The sequence below is a fragment of the Balaenoptera borealis genome (assembly GCF_965194805.1).
Source record: "Balaenoptera borealis genome assembly, chromosome: 8".
Lineage (NCBI taxonomy): Eukaryota > Metazoa > Chordata > Mammalia > Artiodactyla > Balaenopteridae > Balaenoptera > Balaenoptera borealis.
This window is the reverse complement of record NC_138865.1, coordinates 9,006,706-9,024,931: the sequence shown is the minus strand read 5'-3', so window position 1 is coordinate 9,024,931 and position 18,226 is coordinate 9,006,706. Positions and strand designations below refer to the sequence as shown.

Below are 18,226 nucleotides of genomic sequence, written 5' to 3'. Positions count from 1 at the left end.
GATTACATTTAGGGCCCACTGGATAATCCAAGATAATCTCCCCATCTCAAGGCCCTTAATTTAATCACAGCCATACAAAGTAACGTTCGCATGTTCCAGGAATCAGGGCACCAGGGGGCACCATTATTCAGCCTACCACAGTCTGCGGATCTGGTTTCCATCCTACCACGGCACTGTCACATGTCCAACCTCAAATAGGCTGAAACTGGGAGCTCTTCTTTCCTGGGCTGCTCACCCAGTGGGTGTCCATCTGGCTTCCTCTGGACTCCAGGGCCATCCACAGAACACGCTCAGTATCCCAGAGAGGACAGGGCTTGCTCTCCTCTCTCTTGGGGTCTGTATCTAGTTTTGAAGGGAGGTACAAATTTTCGTAAGCTTATCCCCCTTTCAAACATCTCTACCTTCAAAAAAGATCCACCTTCATCCCCATCCTGCTTACCAAAATAAAGTAGCGTACTAAAAATAACAACAGGAAAAAACCCCTAAGAGCTAGATTTGGGGGAGAAAATTATGCGTGTGAGTGAGTAATCAAAATAATGTTTGAGTGGCTGGGGAGGGTGTTCTGGTACTCTCCTGGTGACTTACTACCCGTGGATCCCTGACTTCCACTTCCGGTCTTCATTTTTAAATTACCTGCGTGTGGATAGCAAAATTTCCTCGTAGGCTTGTTATAAGAATTAAATAATATTTTCTATATGTGTAAAATACCTCTTGTTATGGACCGAAAAAATATATATATACCTACTATAGCTAGCCTGTAGTATCCACCCAATATGCATTAATCGAAGCTGAGCCCCTTCAGTCTTCCAATCAAGAAAGTAGTTCTAATTATGCCAACTCAACTGAGAGAAATTAAATATAATTGATAAATATCCAGTTATGCTATAATCATCATAATATAACTGGACCTGATAATTCCCTACCAGGAGGTACAGATCGTTTGTGTTTCCTTGTAAGCATCTGTAGGCTGAAAATTTGAAAATTGGTCCTTCCTTCCTTACCTTCCCCCCATCTTCCTCAGTAAATTAATACATTAATTACCTTATCAAATATTAATTGTGTACTGATTAGCTGCCAGACTCACATTATAGTTGTTTCAAACACAGCTATCTGAAGAAGGATCTCATGAAGTTTCTTGTAATAAACTGTGCTACACATGGTCACAAAAGCCCATTTGTCACAAATGCTCTTTCCTGTAGACCATTTGCTGGGAACTATCCTGACATTAAGTGGGCTGTTTGGGGGCTCCTGGTCATCCTTGTTTCCCCCAAGACCTGGTTCTGTGCTTGGCACCTAGCAGATTGTCAGCAAATATTTGTTGACCCAAACGAAAAAGATGTAGCAGAATAAAGAAGCCCACTGTTACCCCTTGTTACAGACTGAATATTTGTGTCCTCCCAAAATTCATATGTTGAAGCCCTAACTCTCAGTGTGATGGCATTAGGAGCTGGGGCCTTTGGGAGGTGTTTAGGGTTAGATGAGGTTATGAGGGTGGAGCCCCCATGATGGGATTAGTGTCCTTGTAAGAAGAGACACCAGAACCCACTCCCCCCCCTCCCCCCTCTCTCCCTCTCTCCCCCCAACGAGCACACAGAGAAGACATCACATGAGCACACAGTGAGATGGTGGCCGTCATGAAAAGAGTCCTCACAATGAAACCTACCCTGCTGGCACCTCCCTGCCTCCAGAACTGTGAGAAATAATTGTCTTTTGTTTAAAGCCACCCAGTCTGTGGTACTTTGTTATGGCAGCCCGTGCTGACTAAGATACCAGGGAGGGGTGGGGAGAACCATAGCCGTGTGTGAGAGCACCTGGGGCCCTGCTCTGCCCTTACTGACCCTGACCTTGCACAAGTCTTTACAGCTCTACTTTCCTGTGTATAAAATGGGGAACATAAGAACAACAAAAATTTTTATAAACCTTAACAATTTCCAGTGCTTTGTCCCGTATCATATGAGTGGTAAGCCTCACCCCACGCAGGGAAGTAGTTCAGGGTCTGTCCTCCTACCTGCCTTAGGAAGAAACCGAAGCTCAGATGGACTTCATTCATGTTTCCAAGATGACCCTGGTAATACATTTAGACAGAGTCATCTGACTCTGAATTCCATATGCTTTCCTCACACACTGTCCTCGGTAATCTGTCAAGCATTTTATGAATATCACGGTTTAATGGGGTGACTCCAGAGACAAGGCTGTTGGCAATGACTTCATCCTGCTTTTCCGGGGGCCCTCAAATCTCAAACCATTGTGGAAATATAGGATCTGAGAACCTTCCTTTCGGTCATGAATAGAGAAAATGGCAGGATTATTCCTGTTTCTTTGTTTACAGGGAAATGGGTAGGTTGCATTCTAGAAATATCCCTTCTCAATCTGTTGTGTTCTCTGTGCTCCGATGTGAAAACCAACGACAGCACTAAAAGACTCACCAACACCAAAAATCATTTATTTGCATCAAAGCCCCCTGAGTAGACGTGGCTAAATGTCAGCTGATATTTTATGGTTTGGGGATTAACCAGCTCTTCCTCGTCGTCTTCTTTTTTTAAAAATTTGTGCTATTGTTTAAAGCATGGAATTATGATTTTTAAATGTCCGTGGAAAAGCCCTGAATAATTCACTCACCTACTTTAGTCAAAGAGAAAAATCCCCCTTTGTCTGCCCAGCGGTAAAGATGAAATTCCTTACACCCCTCTTGTAGCTTTGGTTGTCATTACAGGTATTATTATGAACTCTAAATAAGAACTTGTGAAATAAATGTTTTTATAATGCCCCTTTCTGGGAGGCAGGCCTCTATATTTCTATGTATGCAGCCATACAGACAGATAAATCTTTTAGTTGCATCTGGGTGATTATTTTCATTTCCACTTATTACTGTGTGCTAGACTCCCCTTGTATGAGTACAGATTGCCCTTTCTTGCACTGTATTTAGAAATATCTGCATTACCCCTGGGCATTTGTTCATTAATAGGGGGTGGGGAGAGAAAAAGCTTGTAATAATGGGCTTTACATATTATTAAACTGTGTGCATTAACATTTGGGTCCGAATGAAAAATCTGGTTTGTGTTACTGCCCTCTGGTGGTTGTAGTCTGTTGCTGCAGTGGCAGGGAAGTGCGGCCCTGGGGTGGAGTTCTGCCTTTGGTGGCAGCGTCCGGGAGCTCTGCAGACTAGGGCATTGCTGAGCCATCAGTCTTTGATTCACAGTCACTGCTTTTCATCCAAGTGCACGGCAAGCACCCTAGGATTCCACTTACTGGCCAGAATAATGATACAAGAAGGCATTCTTGTGAGGACCACGGAGACATTTTCATTTTAGGGGAGGGGAGGTATACACACAAAATAACCCTGACCCGCGTAGGGTGACATTTGAGTGAATTCAAATTCTCCATGGGCCGCACTCCTCCTCATCCTTCAAGGCCAGCGTGGGAAAATTCAGTGGCTCCCTATGTGTGACATATGTACCACTTGTGGTACCCGAGGTGACTTTAGGGTGTATCCAGATGAGCATTTTCAATGTTAATAGTTATGTGTGAATACTTTAATATGTTTTAGGAACAATGCAGTGAGTGAGTGAAGCCCACGATTCCCTGGGCGTTATTGCTTAGGTGATGCCCAGGAGATGGGGCCCACACACAGCTGCTTTCTTTGCAGTGATAACGGCACTGGGTTGATGAGCCATTGGCTGGTGGGGCAAAAGCCCCATGGAGGTGGGGGGACGACTGGGGGCCGCAGCAGCTCAGCCACCTCTCTAAGCCTGGGGTTCCTGATTTGTTAAATAGGATCATAATGGCTCCTTCTTAGGGTGCTATAGCATTATAAGGTACGGTGTACATGTCAGGCATCTGTCACAGAGTAGGTGCCCTCATCTCCTCACACTAGGGACACTTCTCCGAGCCTTCCTCCCTGTTCGCATCCTGCTTTGCTTGCCACACGCATTCCACCCTTCATCGGCCCCTTGTAAGAGTTTCTGTGTTCTTCTCCCTCTAGATTGTAGGTGGGGCCTGCCCTGTGGAGTGAGCCCATGCGGCTCTGTGCACAAAGCAGGCTCTCTCCACGTGCTTGTGGCAGGAATTAAGTGCAAAATCATTCTAAGTGACGTTTCCCGTCCTCGGACACATTCAGTACATTTCATCTGTCAGATGAGGACAGGGCCTATACGTGGTCCCTCCTGTCTCCCTGGTTCATGTGGTCTCATAACCGGGACCGGATTAGGTCCCTGTCCATTTGCTGCAAACAGGGGGAGAAAAGGTCTGCAGTGTCTAGTGCCTGCCAGCGCTAATATCGCTCTTATCTTACCAACTGATATATATAGGTTTATGGTCTGCGCCTGCGTGCACATGCTCTACTTGTTAATTTCAGCGGCAGGTAAACGGAAGGCAGTGGGAACATTTTAGATACAGTATTTCAGCTAGGATAGGATCTATTCTGGAGACAACAGAAGAGCCTTTGTTGCTCAAGCAGGTAGATTTATAAGGCTTGCCCTGGTTTAGTCTATATAAAATGGCCTTAGGAGTGGTCCAATCAGAGAAATAACCGGGGCGGGGGTGGGGGGGAGGGGAGTAGGAGCCCTTACAGTTCAGGGGCAACCGGAGTGAAACAGGGTTTGTTGTCTGCCTGTGAAATTCCCATGGATTTTGTCTCAGCTCCGTGTGGTTCTAAGTTTCTCCGATTGCCCTCCACAGAGCTTCCCAGCCTGTTCCTAAATGACTGCAGAACGCCCGCTTGCATGTCCGCAATGGAGGCGATGTTCATTTAAGGCTTCGAGAAATCAGAGCTTTCACGATTGCCATGAAAGCCAGAGAGCCACAAGCACCTCAGTAGCGGAGATGAAAGGACATGTGTGTGCATGTGTGTTTGGAACTTAAAGGACAGGGAGAAAAAGAAAAGAGATGTTACCGCTTTGCACTTCCTTCAAAATATGCCTGACTCCCTCTGGTGGGACCATTTAACTCCAAATGCGTCCCCCCCATCCCCCTCGGCCCCTGCCACACGCTCCCCGCTCCCACGACATTCATCTTGGCTTCTGTGACATCTGTTCTGGGCACTGCGGAGCCGTCTTCTCGTTGCCATGGCAGCCGGTGGAGAGAGCCCGCCCATTGGCTGCTAGCGGAGAGGAGAAAAAAAGGCCCGCAGTGTCAGGGGTCGTGTGCCTAGTGCCCGCCTGCCACTGTTTTCAGTCAGCTGCTGGCTTGGCCACATTAACAGAGCACGGGGCAGCGGGCAGAGGCCCGCAGGGACCGCCCGCCACAGCTGTGGACATTGCCGGGGGAATGGGGGCCCCCGAGGTCAATGTCATTAGTTTCTCCCTCAAGTGTGAAGTGTGTGAAGGACAAAAGCAGCGCCCGTCAAGAAGAGTGGGCTGCCTTTTCCTTCACCTTGAACTGCTCTGAGCTCTCTTCTCTTTTGTAGTGTTTGGATTGAAATTCGTAGGATGACCCTTTCTACTCCCAGCCGTCCCCATAGTGAGAGGGCCTGGGCCCAAGTTAAGCTGTCAGAATAAAAGCCTCTATCAGATTCCGTTTACCTTGACCATTACCCTGTCACTCTAAAACGAAAAGAGGACAGCATTCCATTTCAAAATCGACACCCGAACCTGATTGTTTTTAAAATCATTTTCCTCTTGGAGCCACCTCTGAATTTCACAATGTGATTGGAATCATAGCTGCGGGTTATCACAGTTCTGGCCTCAGAGCTGTAGGTCACTCGCATCCTTACCTCATGGCCGAGGGAATCTATGCCTCCCGTGCCTCATCGCACACCTGGCCCATCGGACAGGTAGAGAGAGGTACAGCCATGAAAGCCTCGCTGGCGGAACCCCAGCTGCCTCTCTTGGGCTCCCTCCTCCGGGTGGGTTTTAGGTCCCCGCCGATGAGTGATGGATGGGGTGTCCTGTGCATCAGCTACACCTGGGGCCTTCAGTCTCCAGGGTCCGGCACCAGTTGGGATTTGGCTGTGGGTGGTGACCTTGCCCCCTGGGCCAACACTGACAGCTCCAGTCAGCATAGTTGAGGCTGGAGAAGGAACTTTCACGAATATTCTCTCATCTGCTCCTCCCACGTGTGGTCCCTGCTTCACAGGAGACTGAAGCCGGTGGTTTCCAAGGTCACACCACTTGTGAATGGGTGAGCCCAGAATGCATACTTCAGTTCCTTGCTTCCAAACTCTGTGCGTGCTTTCTCCGTCTGTCACACGGCCGCAGTGGGCCCCTGGATGTTTAATGCCCCCGCAGACTTATATATGGGGAAGGTAGCCTCTGATGAAGGCCATTCCTCCCATCTCTACTCATGCTTTGTCATGCCTGTTTTACACTTGGTAAGAATGTGTCATTGGTGTTTAATTTGTCGAGATCAGGGGCTAATGGCTTGAGGAATTCTTTTTGTTCCTTGTGGCGGCTGCTTGTGGTTATAATCTGACTGAAAGCACTGTATACATGTACTTTAACTGAGCAAAATGCTCCCGGCTGATGACAAGGAGGGGGTTTGTGCCAGAACCAGTGGGACAAAGTTAAAAATTATTGTCCCCTCTGCTTCCCTCTCTCAGACTTATTTTGGTCCCTTATTTATTTTGGGATGGTTTGGGCTTTATCAGAATAGAAATTGTAGGGGAATTCCCTGGTAGTCCAGTGGTTAGGACTCCAAGCTTCCACTGCAGGGGGCATGGGTTCGATCCCTGGTTGGGGAACTAAGATCCTGCAAGCTGCGCAGCACGGCCAAAAAAAAAAAAAATAGAAATGTACCACAAAATCATGATGGAGAAGGTCTGTGTTATTAACGTCTGCCTCTCTGCCATCTTTGCTCATCCCTTTTGGCCTGAATCTAGAAGTTTGAGGATTTACTCATAAATCTTGGAAAGAACTATGGAACAGAAAAAAAAAAAAAAAAAGTCCTGTCACTTCCCTGTCTTTTTGTATGATTATAAGAGAGCTACTGCTTCTGCAACTTGGTGTAACCAGGAATGTTACACGTTGCCAGTGGTTCACGTACTAGTCTTTCTATCCGTGTGCTGATCAGGCCAGGAAAGTGAACAAACACTGGATCAGGTTGGAAACGAGGCTGAGAGTCCCCAAGCTTACTCTCAAATCCAGTGTCCTAAGTCACTAGAGGCTATTAAACCTACCAGCAAACTGAGTTCTTCCCTTTCCTCTCTCTTAGACTGGGTATAGCACCCACTTAGGGAAAATTAAGCAAAATTGAGAGCCTTTGCATTTCTAGAAATAGGACCTTAACAAGCATTCAAAAGAATGTGCTTTAGCGGCAAGAATGCTAGAATATTTCACATTGCAACTCAAATGATGCTTTTAGCAAAACTTGAGTGAAGTTACTTTGAGTAATATTTTGCCCCAAAAGATAGGATCAAGTGTATGGAGTAAAAATAGAAGGGGGTAGATTTTGACTTACAAAACCTACAAGCATCTGTTCTTCCGATTGTACTTTCCACTTACCCCCAGCTTTCACTGCTAATCTTCCAATTACCATCCTTGATCAGTATTTATGAGGCCATAAGAAAAAATGTAGTGAGAAACAGGTTTAACAGTGAGTTTTCCAGAGAGAAAGTTAAGTAAAAGCCAGAGAGGTTCCTGGTGTCCCATTTAAATACCTGGAAAAGAAATCGGTCTAAACTCCCTGAATTGGTAAGAAATCTCCATGGCCTGTGATCACAATTTACTAGAGACAGGAATAAGACCACTAGACATCATTACTCCTGCTGCCCACTCTACATCAGAAAAATGGCCAGGCTTCCTTTTTTCCCCATTTTCTTATCTGTAATTTTAGACTCATCTATCTGGAGAAATTTCTCTGAGATATTTAGTTCAACATTATTTAGCCACAGGATGTAGATTAATGGTTGTATAAAATGACCCTTAATTTCCTCACTGATTCTCAGAACGTATAACATAACGATGGTGAGAAACTATAGACTGGGGTTAGAGCTTGATGTTTTCTCAATAGAGATTTATCGGGCACCCACTGTATACCAGGAGGCTAAAATTACAGCATTTGTTTTTAATCTAAACACTAAGCTCTTGACACCTTATGTTCTTTGCATGTTGTATAGAATATCAGTTTCTTACTGGGCAATAAACTCAATGTACAAAATCCTCCAAATGTAGATCTAATGTTTGTTTTATTTAGGCATTCTCATTTCCTTAAGGAAAGCACCAGACCCCTTGTGCCACAAGGATTCATTAACAAGTTTAGAAACATATTTACCAATACGAACACTTTATTACGAGATAGCAAGATTCAGTAGGAAAGAAAAATAATTGTGGGAGGAAAAAGAACCTGGTTTCAGGGATATCATTGTGCCAAAGACAGTTGAATGAAACTCTAATTTATTATTTTTGTACATATTCGCCCAAAGGGTGTTGTTTGGTGTCAGGAATCCACAGAGATTAACACTCAAGCACTTGTGATAGGAAAATGGTATTCAGCAAAGTGCCCTTCTTTCTGCTAAATCAGTTTGTAAAGTGGCCCGAAAAAATGCACACTTTCTTTGTTATGACAGCATGGCTTTGTGTTTCTTTTGTTTTTTTGTTTTTTTTTTTTCATTTTTGGGGCACTCTTTATATTAAGCCATTTATTTAATCTTCTTAATAATTCTATAAGGAGAGTACTATTATTATCTCCATTTTGAAGATATGGAAAATGAGGCACAGAGAGGTAAAGCAACCTTCCCGAGGTCAGACAGCTAACAGGTAGCAGTGCCACCCAACCTGGCTTAAAAGTCTATATGGCTTTGTGTTTCTGATGCATGACTAATAGGACGTAAAAGTAGAGGTAAATTAGGAGCCTAGGAAATCAGGGGTTGGGGGTTGATAAAAGGTAAATGAACAGTAGGGATATTCAAAGAGCAGCGGAAGAAAAAGTATCCTTAGGTAGGAGGTAAAGGCAAATAGGATGTGTTGAGGGATCAGGTGGGACTAAGAAAGAAAATCCAGGCCACTGTGTGTACACTGTGTGAAAAAGGAACCTAGGAACATAGACCTGGATAGAGAAATAGAGCAGAAAGTGAAAGGTGGGCCAGAATCAGTGTTTTCCAGTAGAAAGAAACACGACGTATTTTAGGATTGAGAGAACGCTGGGAAGATCACACAGACCAAAAAATGTCTATCTGAGCAGAGTCTTCAGTGCCCAGCCCTGTCCATGTCAATGCCACGAGGTTGTTGAACTAGATTTTGGTGATTGAAAAGAATTTGTATCCCAATCCTATTTACTGTGGAAAAACTGTGAGCCATCACATTGGGAATTATCCAGCCTACTTTACAGAGTTGTGAGGATTATATACGATCACATTTCAATTCAGTTCCCAAGTATTTACCAAGTACCTGCGTGTTGCAGGGGAAGGACGTGCTGGAAATGCATATAAATCAAACTCTAAAAGCGTGTATGCAGGGCTTCCCTGGTGGCGCAGTGGTTGAGAGTTTGCCTGCCAATGCAGGGGACACGGGTTCGAGCCCTGGTCTGGGAAGATCCCACATGCCGCGGAGCAACTAGGCCCGTGAGCCACAACTACTGAGCCTGCGCGTCTGGAGCCTGTGCTCCGCAACAGGAGAGGCCGCGATAGTGAGAGGCCCGCGCACCGCGATGAAGAGTGGCCCCCGCTTGCCGCAGCTAGAGGAAGCCCTCGCACAGAAACGAAGACCCAACACAGCCCCACAAAAATAATAAATAAATACATAAATAATATTTTTTAAAAAATCTATAAAAGCATGTCTGTAAGAAGAATACATGTGTATGGATAACTGAATCACTTTGCTGTACAGCTGAAACATTGTGAATCAACTATACTTCAATTAAAAAATAAATAAATAAAATCTAAAAGCACATCTGCCTGACAGCTCAGAGCCTGGGAGAGCATTCTGCATCAGCTTGGCTGCATTTATTGGCTGAGTCTCCAGTTAGCTTCAGGTAGAGAGCAAGGCTCATGATGTAATAAAAATACTATTTTTTCCAGGAAAAAAAAGGCAGAGAAGAAAGCCAGCTAGTAGTGCTGGTGTGGAAAAGGCTTTCAAATGTGAAATTACTTATCCAACTAATGATATAGCTGTTTAAAAGCCAAACTAGAAGTTGACTGTTTGTAGGGCTCTATGAATTCTGGAGTCCCACCCAGACCTACTGAATTAGAATCTTCAGGGGTGGAGCCAAGAATTGTGAAGTTTTTAAAACCCCCCAAGTGATTTTGATGCGCAGCTAGGTTTGGGAAGCTTAGTATAGTGGATGAGTCCTTAGTCTTGGGCGTCCTTAGTCCTTAGTTCTCTGACTTAGGGCTTAGTCTTGGGTGTTTGAGCCTGGATGACTCACTGAACCAGTCAGCTTCAATTTCCTAACCTACAAAATGGATCTAATCACGTGTACCTGGGAAGTTTTATCGTATAGAATAAATGAGCCGGCACGTACCAAGCCCCTGGTTTGCAGGAGGGCTTGATCAGTTGTAATCGTCTTCTCTGCTCTGGGGCATCCCGGCACCTTGTCCTCAGTGTATACTGAGATCTTGAGTTACGTCAGCAATTGGCATTAGAGGCAAACGACATGCTCAAGAGATTCGACCCTGAACACTCACGTGTTGATGAGGAAGGGCTGGGCCAAGACAGTTGCTGACTGAGGTATGTTGATGACTCATTTTCCACCATTGCATTTCCCCCCTGATGTAAGCTACTCGCTCCCCCCGCCCCGGGTGCCCTCCATCCCACGAGGTGCTCTGCACACAGCTTTCTGTCCCACTTTCCTGTGCCATGTGAGTTGGCTGGATCTGCTCAACTCAAGGAATTAAAAATGGCTTGTTAGTAATCAGCTGCACCAAAGCAAACAGCTCTTTTTGTTCTTGAGCTCTGTTCTGTAGTGTTTGAGATTTTAGGCGATTTCGTGTCCATTGTTCTTACAGGCGTGACCTTGAGCAGCGATTCTCAGACTTTTTGGCCTCAGGACCTCTTTAAACTCTTAAAAATTATTGAAGGCCCCAACGAACTTCTGTTTTTGAGGGTTGTATCTATTGATATCTACCATATGAGAAATTAACACTGAGGTTTTGAAAACACAAGCACACATTCCATTAGCCATCAGAGTGATGATGTCATCACGCTTCATGTAGCTTCTGGAAAATTCCACCTCCACTTGTGAGAGAATGGGAGTGAAAGAAGGAAATATATCTTAGTATTATCATGAAATAGTATTTGGCCTTGTGGACCCTGGAAAAAATCTTGGGGTCGGGGGGTGCTCAGGGGTCCCTTGGCCACTCTGAACTGTTGATGGTGAGTACTCAGGGTATGTTTTGTCTCAGAGAAGCACAGAAATGAAAGCAGAGGACACTGAACCACTCACCGATACAGCTGGGAAGGCAGCTTCAGGAAGGCCTCAGAGCCCAGTTGCCAAACTGAGCTTATGATGTAGAGCTTCAACCAGTGGGCTTGCCGTGTGTCTCAGGTTAGTGGCTTAGGGCCCAGGCTCAAGTGAAAGGTGGCTGGGTTCCGGTCCCAGCTGTGCTCCTTGTGACCTTGGGCAAATTTCTTAGCTTCTGTGGCCTCAGCGTCCTCACATGTAAAATGTGGATCATAAAAATACTTACCTCATAGGCTTGCTGAGAAAATTAAACAAGATAATGTATGGAAAGGGACAGGCATCTTGTACAAGCATCCAATGAATATTAGCCATAACTGCACTCCCATAGAACCCCCCAACTTGTTGATCCCTTTTATATTGCTCTTTTAGCTTCACAACAATGACTTCTTGGAGGTGTACGTTTGTAATAGGTAACGGCCACCACTCCTGGGAATTACTGCAGCTTTTCCCCAGCTCTTATCATCTCAGTTGCTCCTCTTTCTGACAACACCCAGGCTGGCTCAGCAACCGAGCCATGCGAGGGGATTCCAGGCTGCACGGTGAATGCCGTCTCTCTCTGCCTTCCCATCAGGCTGCCGTCTCTCTCTGCCTTCCCATCAGGCTTCCCAAGAGCTAAAATCAGATATGATGAGTTTACATGTCAGACCCAACAATCCATGCTGTACATCATGCTGGCGTGATCAGTGTTTTCAAGGTGGTATGAAACTCGTAATGAGCCAACGAATAGTATTATTACAGCTGAATAAACTGAAGCATGATTTATGATGCTTAAAATTTGTTTGTAGCATATGTTTGTCTTTTCTTTTTTACCCCTAAGTGGAATGTGTGTTTCTGTAGCACCATCCATGTTGCCAGTTGCATTCCAGACCACTTTTTAATTGTCTACTCATCAGTTCATGGGAGAGCTCAGCGATGGTAGGTGACCCAGTTTTCCTTATTTGACAAATGTAAATGTAACGCTTCGTTCCTTGTGGGGGGAGGTCCCTGGTGGCCCTCACATACAAGTCAACAGATTTCTGCTGCAAAAAATGTTAATATTGTTTTTAAACACTATAGGTGAATATGAAGACTTTACTGACAAACAAAAGATTTTAAAGTGATATCCTATAAATAACTAGTGTGATGTATCCAACCAAATGAGATAATCTCCAAGCCAACTCAGACCCTGTTCAGCACATATGTGGGTATCAATAATGAATCAAGAAATGAATTCATCCTCAGTCTTTCTGAGTGTCTCTCTGGGAGACACCTCTTGCGGCTCTGTTGGTCGGACCCAAAGGTCTTTGAAGATAACACTCTATAGTCCCAAATGGCAGCATCATGTCTAGAACTGACATGTGATCGTTATCTCTAAGCCGTGGGATTGGAGCTTCTTCTTGCTCTTGCTAGGGAGGTAGCATGTATCACCTAAAATGTATTGGCTTTGGATGGGAAGACCTGGGTTCTCATCCTGTCCCTTGTACCTACAGTGTGACTGAGGCCAGTGCCTTTGTCTCTCTGGTCGTCCTTCTTCCCATGTTTTAACAACCATCCCCTCTAATGCTGGTCTAGGGAGTGGTGGCTGGTTCCCTCCACCCTCAGGCATGCAAAGCCAGCCATGTCCAATGGGCTTGAGGGGAGGAGAAAGTTGCAAAAAGTGAGAATCAAAAATCATTAAGCAGCTAGACGAGCTGACCACAGTGATTTTGAGTGAATCTGGAACTTGGAATCTCAGGTTTCCAAGGCAGGGAAGCTCAGTTGAGCAACATATTCTCCATTCCTGTGTGAAGTGGTGTACTTCAGAGACCTCAGGTCCACTCTTGGGCCTGTGAATGACTGGCATGGACAGACTTCTTTTTCCTTAGTATATCAGTTATCTATCACAGAGTGACAAACCACCCCAAAACTTGATAGTTTAAAGCAAAAAATGATTTTCTATTTTTCATGACTCTGTGGTTTGGCTTTTGTTGATATTTTGCCTGGGCTCATTCATGTGACTATGTTTAGTTGGTGGCTGGGCTCAGTTGGGGCAACTGGGATGTCTGGACCTCTTTCTACTTACAGGGACTTTCCTTCTCCAGGAGGTTAGCCCAGGTTGGGCTGCCTCACAGGGTGATGGCAGCATGCTAAGCCCTGGTGTGCAGGTGCTAACCAAGCCTCTGCTGACTTTGCTGATCTTCCATTGGCTAAAGCACATCACGTGTTCAAGCCCAAAGTTGGTGGGGGGGGGGGACTGCCCAAGAGTGTGGGTATCAGTAGGTGTGAGTCATTGAGGCTATTAGTGTGCATTCTATCCCCTCCCTCTTAACCTCAGTCTTTTGATCAGTAGGATGGGAATGGGTTACTAAGAATGGGTTGTATAGAGGGCCAGCCTGGGAGTCAAGAGATGTGTTTTTTTATGTCCAGTCTATTTCTAAGTATGTGTGTGATCATAGGCTCCATTTTCCTCAGGAGTAAAGAGGAAGTCTTGAACCAAATGTGCCAAGGGCCCACCTCTTAAAACACACACACACACACACACACACACACACACACACACACACACACACACTCCCTTTTCCACCTCCCATGCAATGTGGAAATCAAATGTTCTTGGAAGTATCTTGAAAGTGGTACAGAGCTATACAAATGTAATTTATTATTACAAATAATATTTATGGAGAATTGTGGTAAACGTATTTTCAAAAAACTTGTGATGAGATTGTAAACCTTTCTATGAAAATATAGCAGAATTAAAAGAAGCACCTTATTCAGAGTCCCATTTCTCTTCTGGTGTGTTTTTTTGTTTGTTTGTTTGTTTTGTTTTTTTATAAATTTATTTATTTATTTATTTATGGCTGTGTTGGGTCTTCGTTTCTGTACGAGGGCTTTCTCCAGTTGCGGCGAGCGGGGGCCACTCTTCATCGCGGTGTGCAGGCCTCTCACTCTCGCGGCCCCTCCCGTTGCGGAGCACAGGCTCCAGACGCACAGGCTCAGCAGTTGTGGCTCACGGGCCCAGCTGCTCTGCGGCATGTGGGATCCCCCCAGACCAGGGCTCGAACCCGCGTCCCTTGCATTGGCAGGCGGACTCCCAACCACTGCGCCACCAGGGAAGCCCTCTTCTGGTGTTTTAAGTTCACTCTATAGAAGTTTGGCAAGTCAAGGTGTGTTTGTATAAAGTTAAACAGAATAGAGGGGGACTAAAAGGTCAAATCCACCATTGGGTTGGAGCCTTTGTTCAGAACAGAGATGTTTAGCTAATTCAGGTTTTCCTTTGCTCTAACCATTTGCCAGCCTACTCTGACACAGGGTCATAATTCAGCCCTTCTCTCCTGTCTTCCTCGAGTTTTGTTTATTTGCTTGGTTCGTTGTGTTGTGTTTGGTTCTATATGTGTGTGTGCATTAGGGCAGCTCCAGCGTCACCTCTTACTCAGTGTTCCAAGTTTGCAGAGCCCCCTAAGGGGACCAGGGCATCCGTGGACCCTTTGCTTCTCATATGGCGGGCAAAGACTGAGTGACCCAGTAAGTGTAGTCTCTTCCCCACCCATCGCTTTGTTCATTCTCTGAAGACTCGTCCTGACAAGATGGGACTAAAGATTCAGAATCAGTTCTCACCTCTGCATGGATGACTTTACACTCAGCATAAACTTTATATTCCTTCTTGTGGCTTTAAAGGTCTTTCCTCCTACGGCTGCTGAGTCCCCACTTTCCTTCGCCCAACTCCCTTCCGGATTCTGCTGACCCTCCACCCCAGCAGGCGTCCACTGCATTCCAGCCCTGTGCAATCATGCACTGTTGTGAAAATAAAGGAAGACCACCAACTGTGAACGAGCAACGGATATTCCTTCTGAATTTACTGTAGCGATGGAGGGGGTCGGCCACCATCATTTGTGTTTGGCAGAGACTCAAAGGCAAGCAGGAGTGGGAAGGCTTTAGGTGGAATAAAGGGAAGGCTTCAGATGTGCCCTGCTTGGAGGCTGTGGGCATGGGGACGCTGCTGGTGGGCTAACTAGTAGTGGGATATCCTACGTGGTTACTTAGGGGGGCATATTTGGCTTTCTCTGGTTAGTCCTAAGTTGGAAGTGGAGGCAAAAATTCATGAAGCTATCAGTTATTAACCAAGTCCTGGCTCTTTGGGGCCAGTTGCTACAGGGGTTATTGTTTGGCTTCCTGGGCTGGTTGCAGCAGGTTGTGGACCAGAGTTCTCTTTTCATAGATGGTCTGCACACTGTCCAGCTGTATATTCTGTCTCTCAGCATTCCCCCAACTGAAGGTGCTGGGGTGCTGTTCCTTGTTCTCTTTCCTCACAACCTCTTTCCTGACTCTGTAACTCTGGCTTAAGTCCCCCTCCTATGTGTTTTCATAGCACTGCATTTTTATCATAACACATATTCCCTTTTATTACGATCGTTACTGGTTTGTTTCCTCTTTCAGTCCAATAACTCCTTTAGGGCAGGGATTCTGTCTCGTTCACCTTTGTATCTCCAGTCCCTAGCACAGTCAGCTTATAGTAAATATAAATGTTAATTAAACAAATGATCGACAAATATTGAACACAGCCCAATTTATCTCCCACTTTCCAACTTCTGGTCCACTTTTCCCACTGTTTCATGGATATTTTCAACTGGATACCCCACTTGCATCTCAAAAGTAACATGTCTGCAACCAAACTTTTGATCTTTCTCCCAAGCCAATTCCTCCTCAGGACACCCCCATTCATTAATTCCTACCATTCTCCTAAACACTCTCCCTTGTCCCTTACAGCTATCAGTCACCAGTGGGTCTCCTTCATCTTTATCTTTTCATTTCTGTCCATTCCTTTTCATTCCCATCTCAACCCTGGTTCTGGCTTGGACTGTTACCTCAGCCTCCGACTGGTCCCTGGGTTCCAGTCTCTGTATTGTTCCAAAGTTCCACTTTGGTTATGCTTCTCTCTTGTGGAAAACACTTCTGCTGCCTCATACTTCAGAGCCTGGCATTCAGAGCTCTGTACAATATGATCTTAAATGATTCCATCCACCATAGTGCTCACTACTCCTCAACACATACCTGACTTTCTGATTAGCTTGTCCTAATTATCATTTCTAGGACCTCCCTTCCCTTCCCTCCTCTATGCTGCCTTTACCGTCACAGCCTAAATGAATGACTAAACATTCCCTGCATCTTTCTGATGGCAGTTCTATATCCTGCCCTATATCGCAGTTATCAAAGCAGATGTTTTCTCTCTCTTACTGGGCTAAGCTCATTGAAACACCCACCCTGACCAGTCTTTGCCTTGTATACAGAGTAAGCACAGAATAAATAGTTGTTGAATGAATCAATGATGCATCTCATCTGTGCATCTAGAAGAGCCCTCACATAAAATTAGTTCATCCGTAGATTGATTTGGGATTGATTAATTTAAACCTACAGTTGAGAGTTCCTTGTAACTCATGGGATCATATAGACAAAGTATCAGAGTAATTGCGTATCTGAACTATCAGCATTTACTCGGTCCTTCCTTTCATAGTGCTTGTAAATTGCTTTGTATTTGTGTAAGTGCTATGGCCCTCTCCCCAGGAGATTTCTCTTTTTGAGGTCTATACCAGCACCATAGCCAAATGTCTATCTTCCCAAGTTGTATCCAGAGATAATTGGTTTCTCTTTAATAGAAGTTCAGTTCATACCACCAAGGCATGTAAAATACTGATTTCCTTACTCATTAACACTTTGCAGTTATATGCTGTCCTGGAAAGAGGGATTGGTTGGCAGAATTTGGGACCAATAGGTAGCTGGGATCTGAGAGGTAGTAGGGGAGAGAAGGCCTCTTGAAGCAGAGGAATGCATAACAAAAGGCCAGCATGGTGGAAAAGAAGGAGATGGCTGCACTGTGGCTTGCACTATCTGAACAAACTGCGTAGAATGCCAGCCTAAGAAAGTGGAATGAAAAGAATGCCTACAAGGCATAGAGGGAACTTTCCTCAACATAATAAAGGCCATACATGACAAACGCACAGCCAACATCGTCCTCAATGGTGAAAAACTGAAACCATTTCCACTAAGATCAGGAACAAGACAAGGTTGCCCACTCTCACCACTATTATTCAACATAGTTTTGGAAGTTTTAGCCACAGCAATCAGAGAAGAAAAAGAAATAAAAGGAATCCAAATGAGAAAAGAAGAAGTAAAGCTGTCACTGTTTGCAGATGACATGATACTATACATAGAGAATCCTAAAGATGCTACCAGAAAACTACTAGAGCTGATCAATGAATTTGGTAAAGTAGCAGGATACAAAATTAATGCACAGAAATCTCTTGCATTCCTATACACTAATGATGAAAAATCTGAAAGTGAAATGAAGAAAACACTCCCATTTACCACTGCAACAAAAAGAATAAAATATCTAGGAATAAACCTACCTAAGGAGACAAAAGACCTGTATGCAGAAAATTATAAGACACTGATGAAAGAAATAAAAGATGATACAAATAGATGGAGAGATATACCATGTTCTTGGATTGGAAGAATCAACATTGTGAAAATGACTATACTACCCAAAGCAATCTACAGATTCAATGCAATCCCTATCAAACTACAACTGGCATTTTTCACAGAACCAGAACAAAAACTTTCACAATTTGTATGGAAACACAAAAGACCCCAAATAGCCAAAGCAATCTTGAGAAAGAAAAACAGAGCTGGAGGAATCAGGCTCCCTGACATCAGACTATACTACAAAGCTACAGTAATCAAGACAGTATGGTACTGGCACCAAAACAGAAATGCAGATCAATGGAACAGGATAGAAAGCCCAGAGATAAACCCACGCACATATGGTCACCTTATCTTTGATAAAGGAGGCAAGAATATACAATGGAGAAAAGACAGCCTCTTCAATAAGTGGTACTGGGAAAACTGGACAGCTACATGTAAAAGAATGGAATTAGAACACTCC

General features: G+C 44.7%; 1 protein-coding gene across 7 annotated transcripts in view; it reads left to right on the top strand.

Annotated features, from left to right (window-relative positions):
• The window catches only part of MSRA (methionine sulfoxide reductase A), a 380,733-nt gene that overhangs the window by 288,416 nt on the left and 74,091 nt on the right, over positions 1 to 18,226 (top strand). The gene's annotated exons all lie outside the window — the stretch shown is intronic.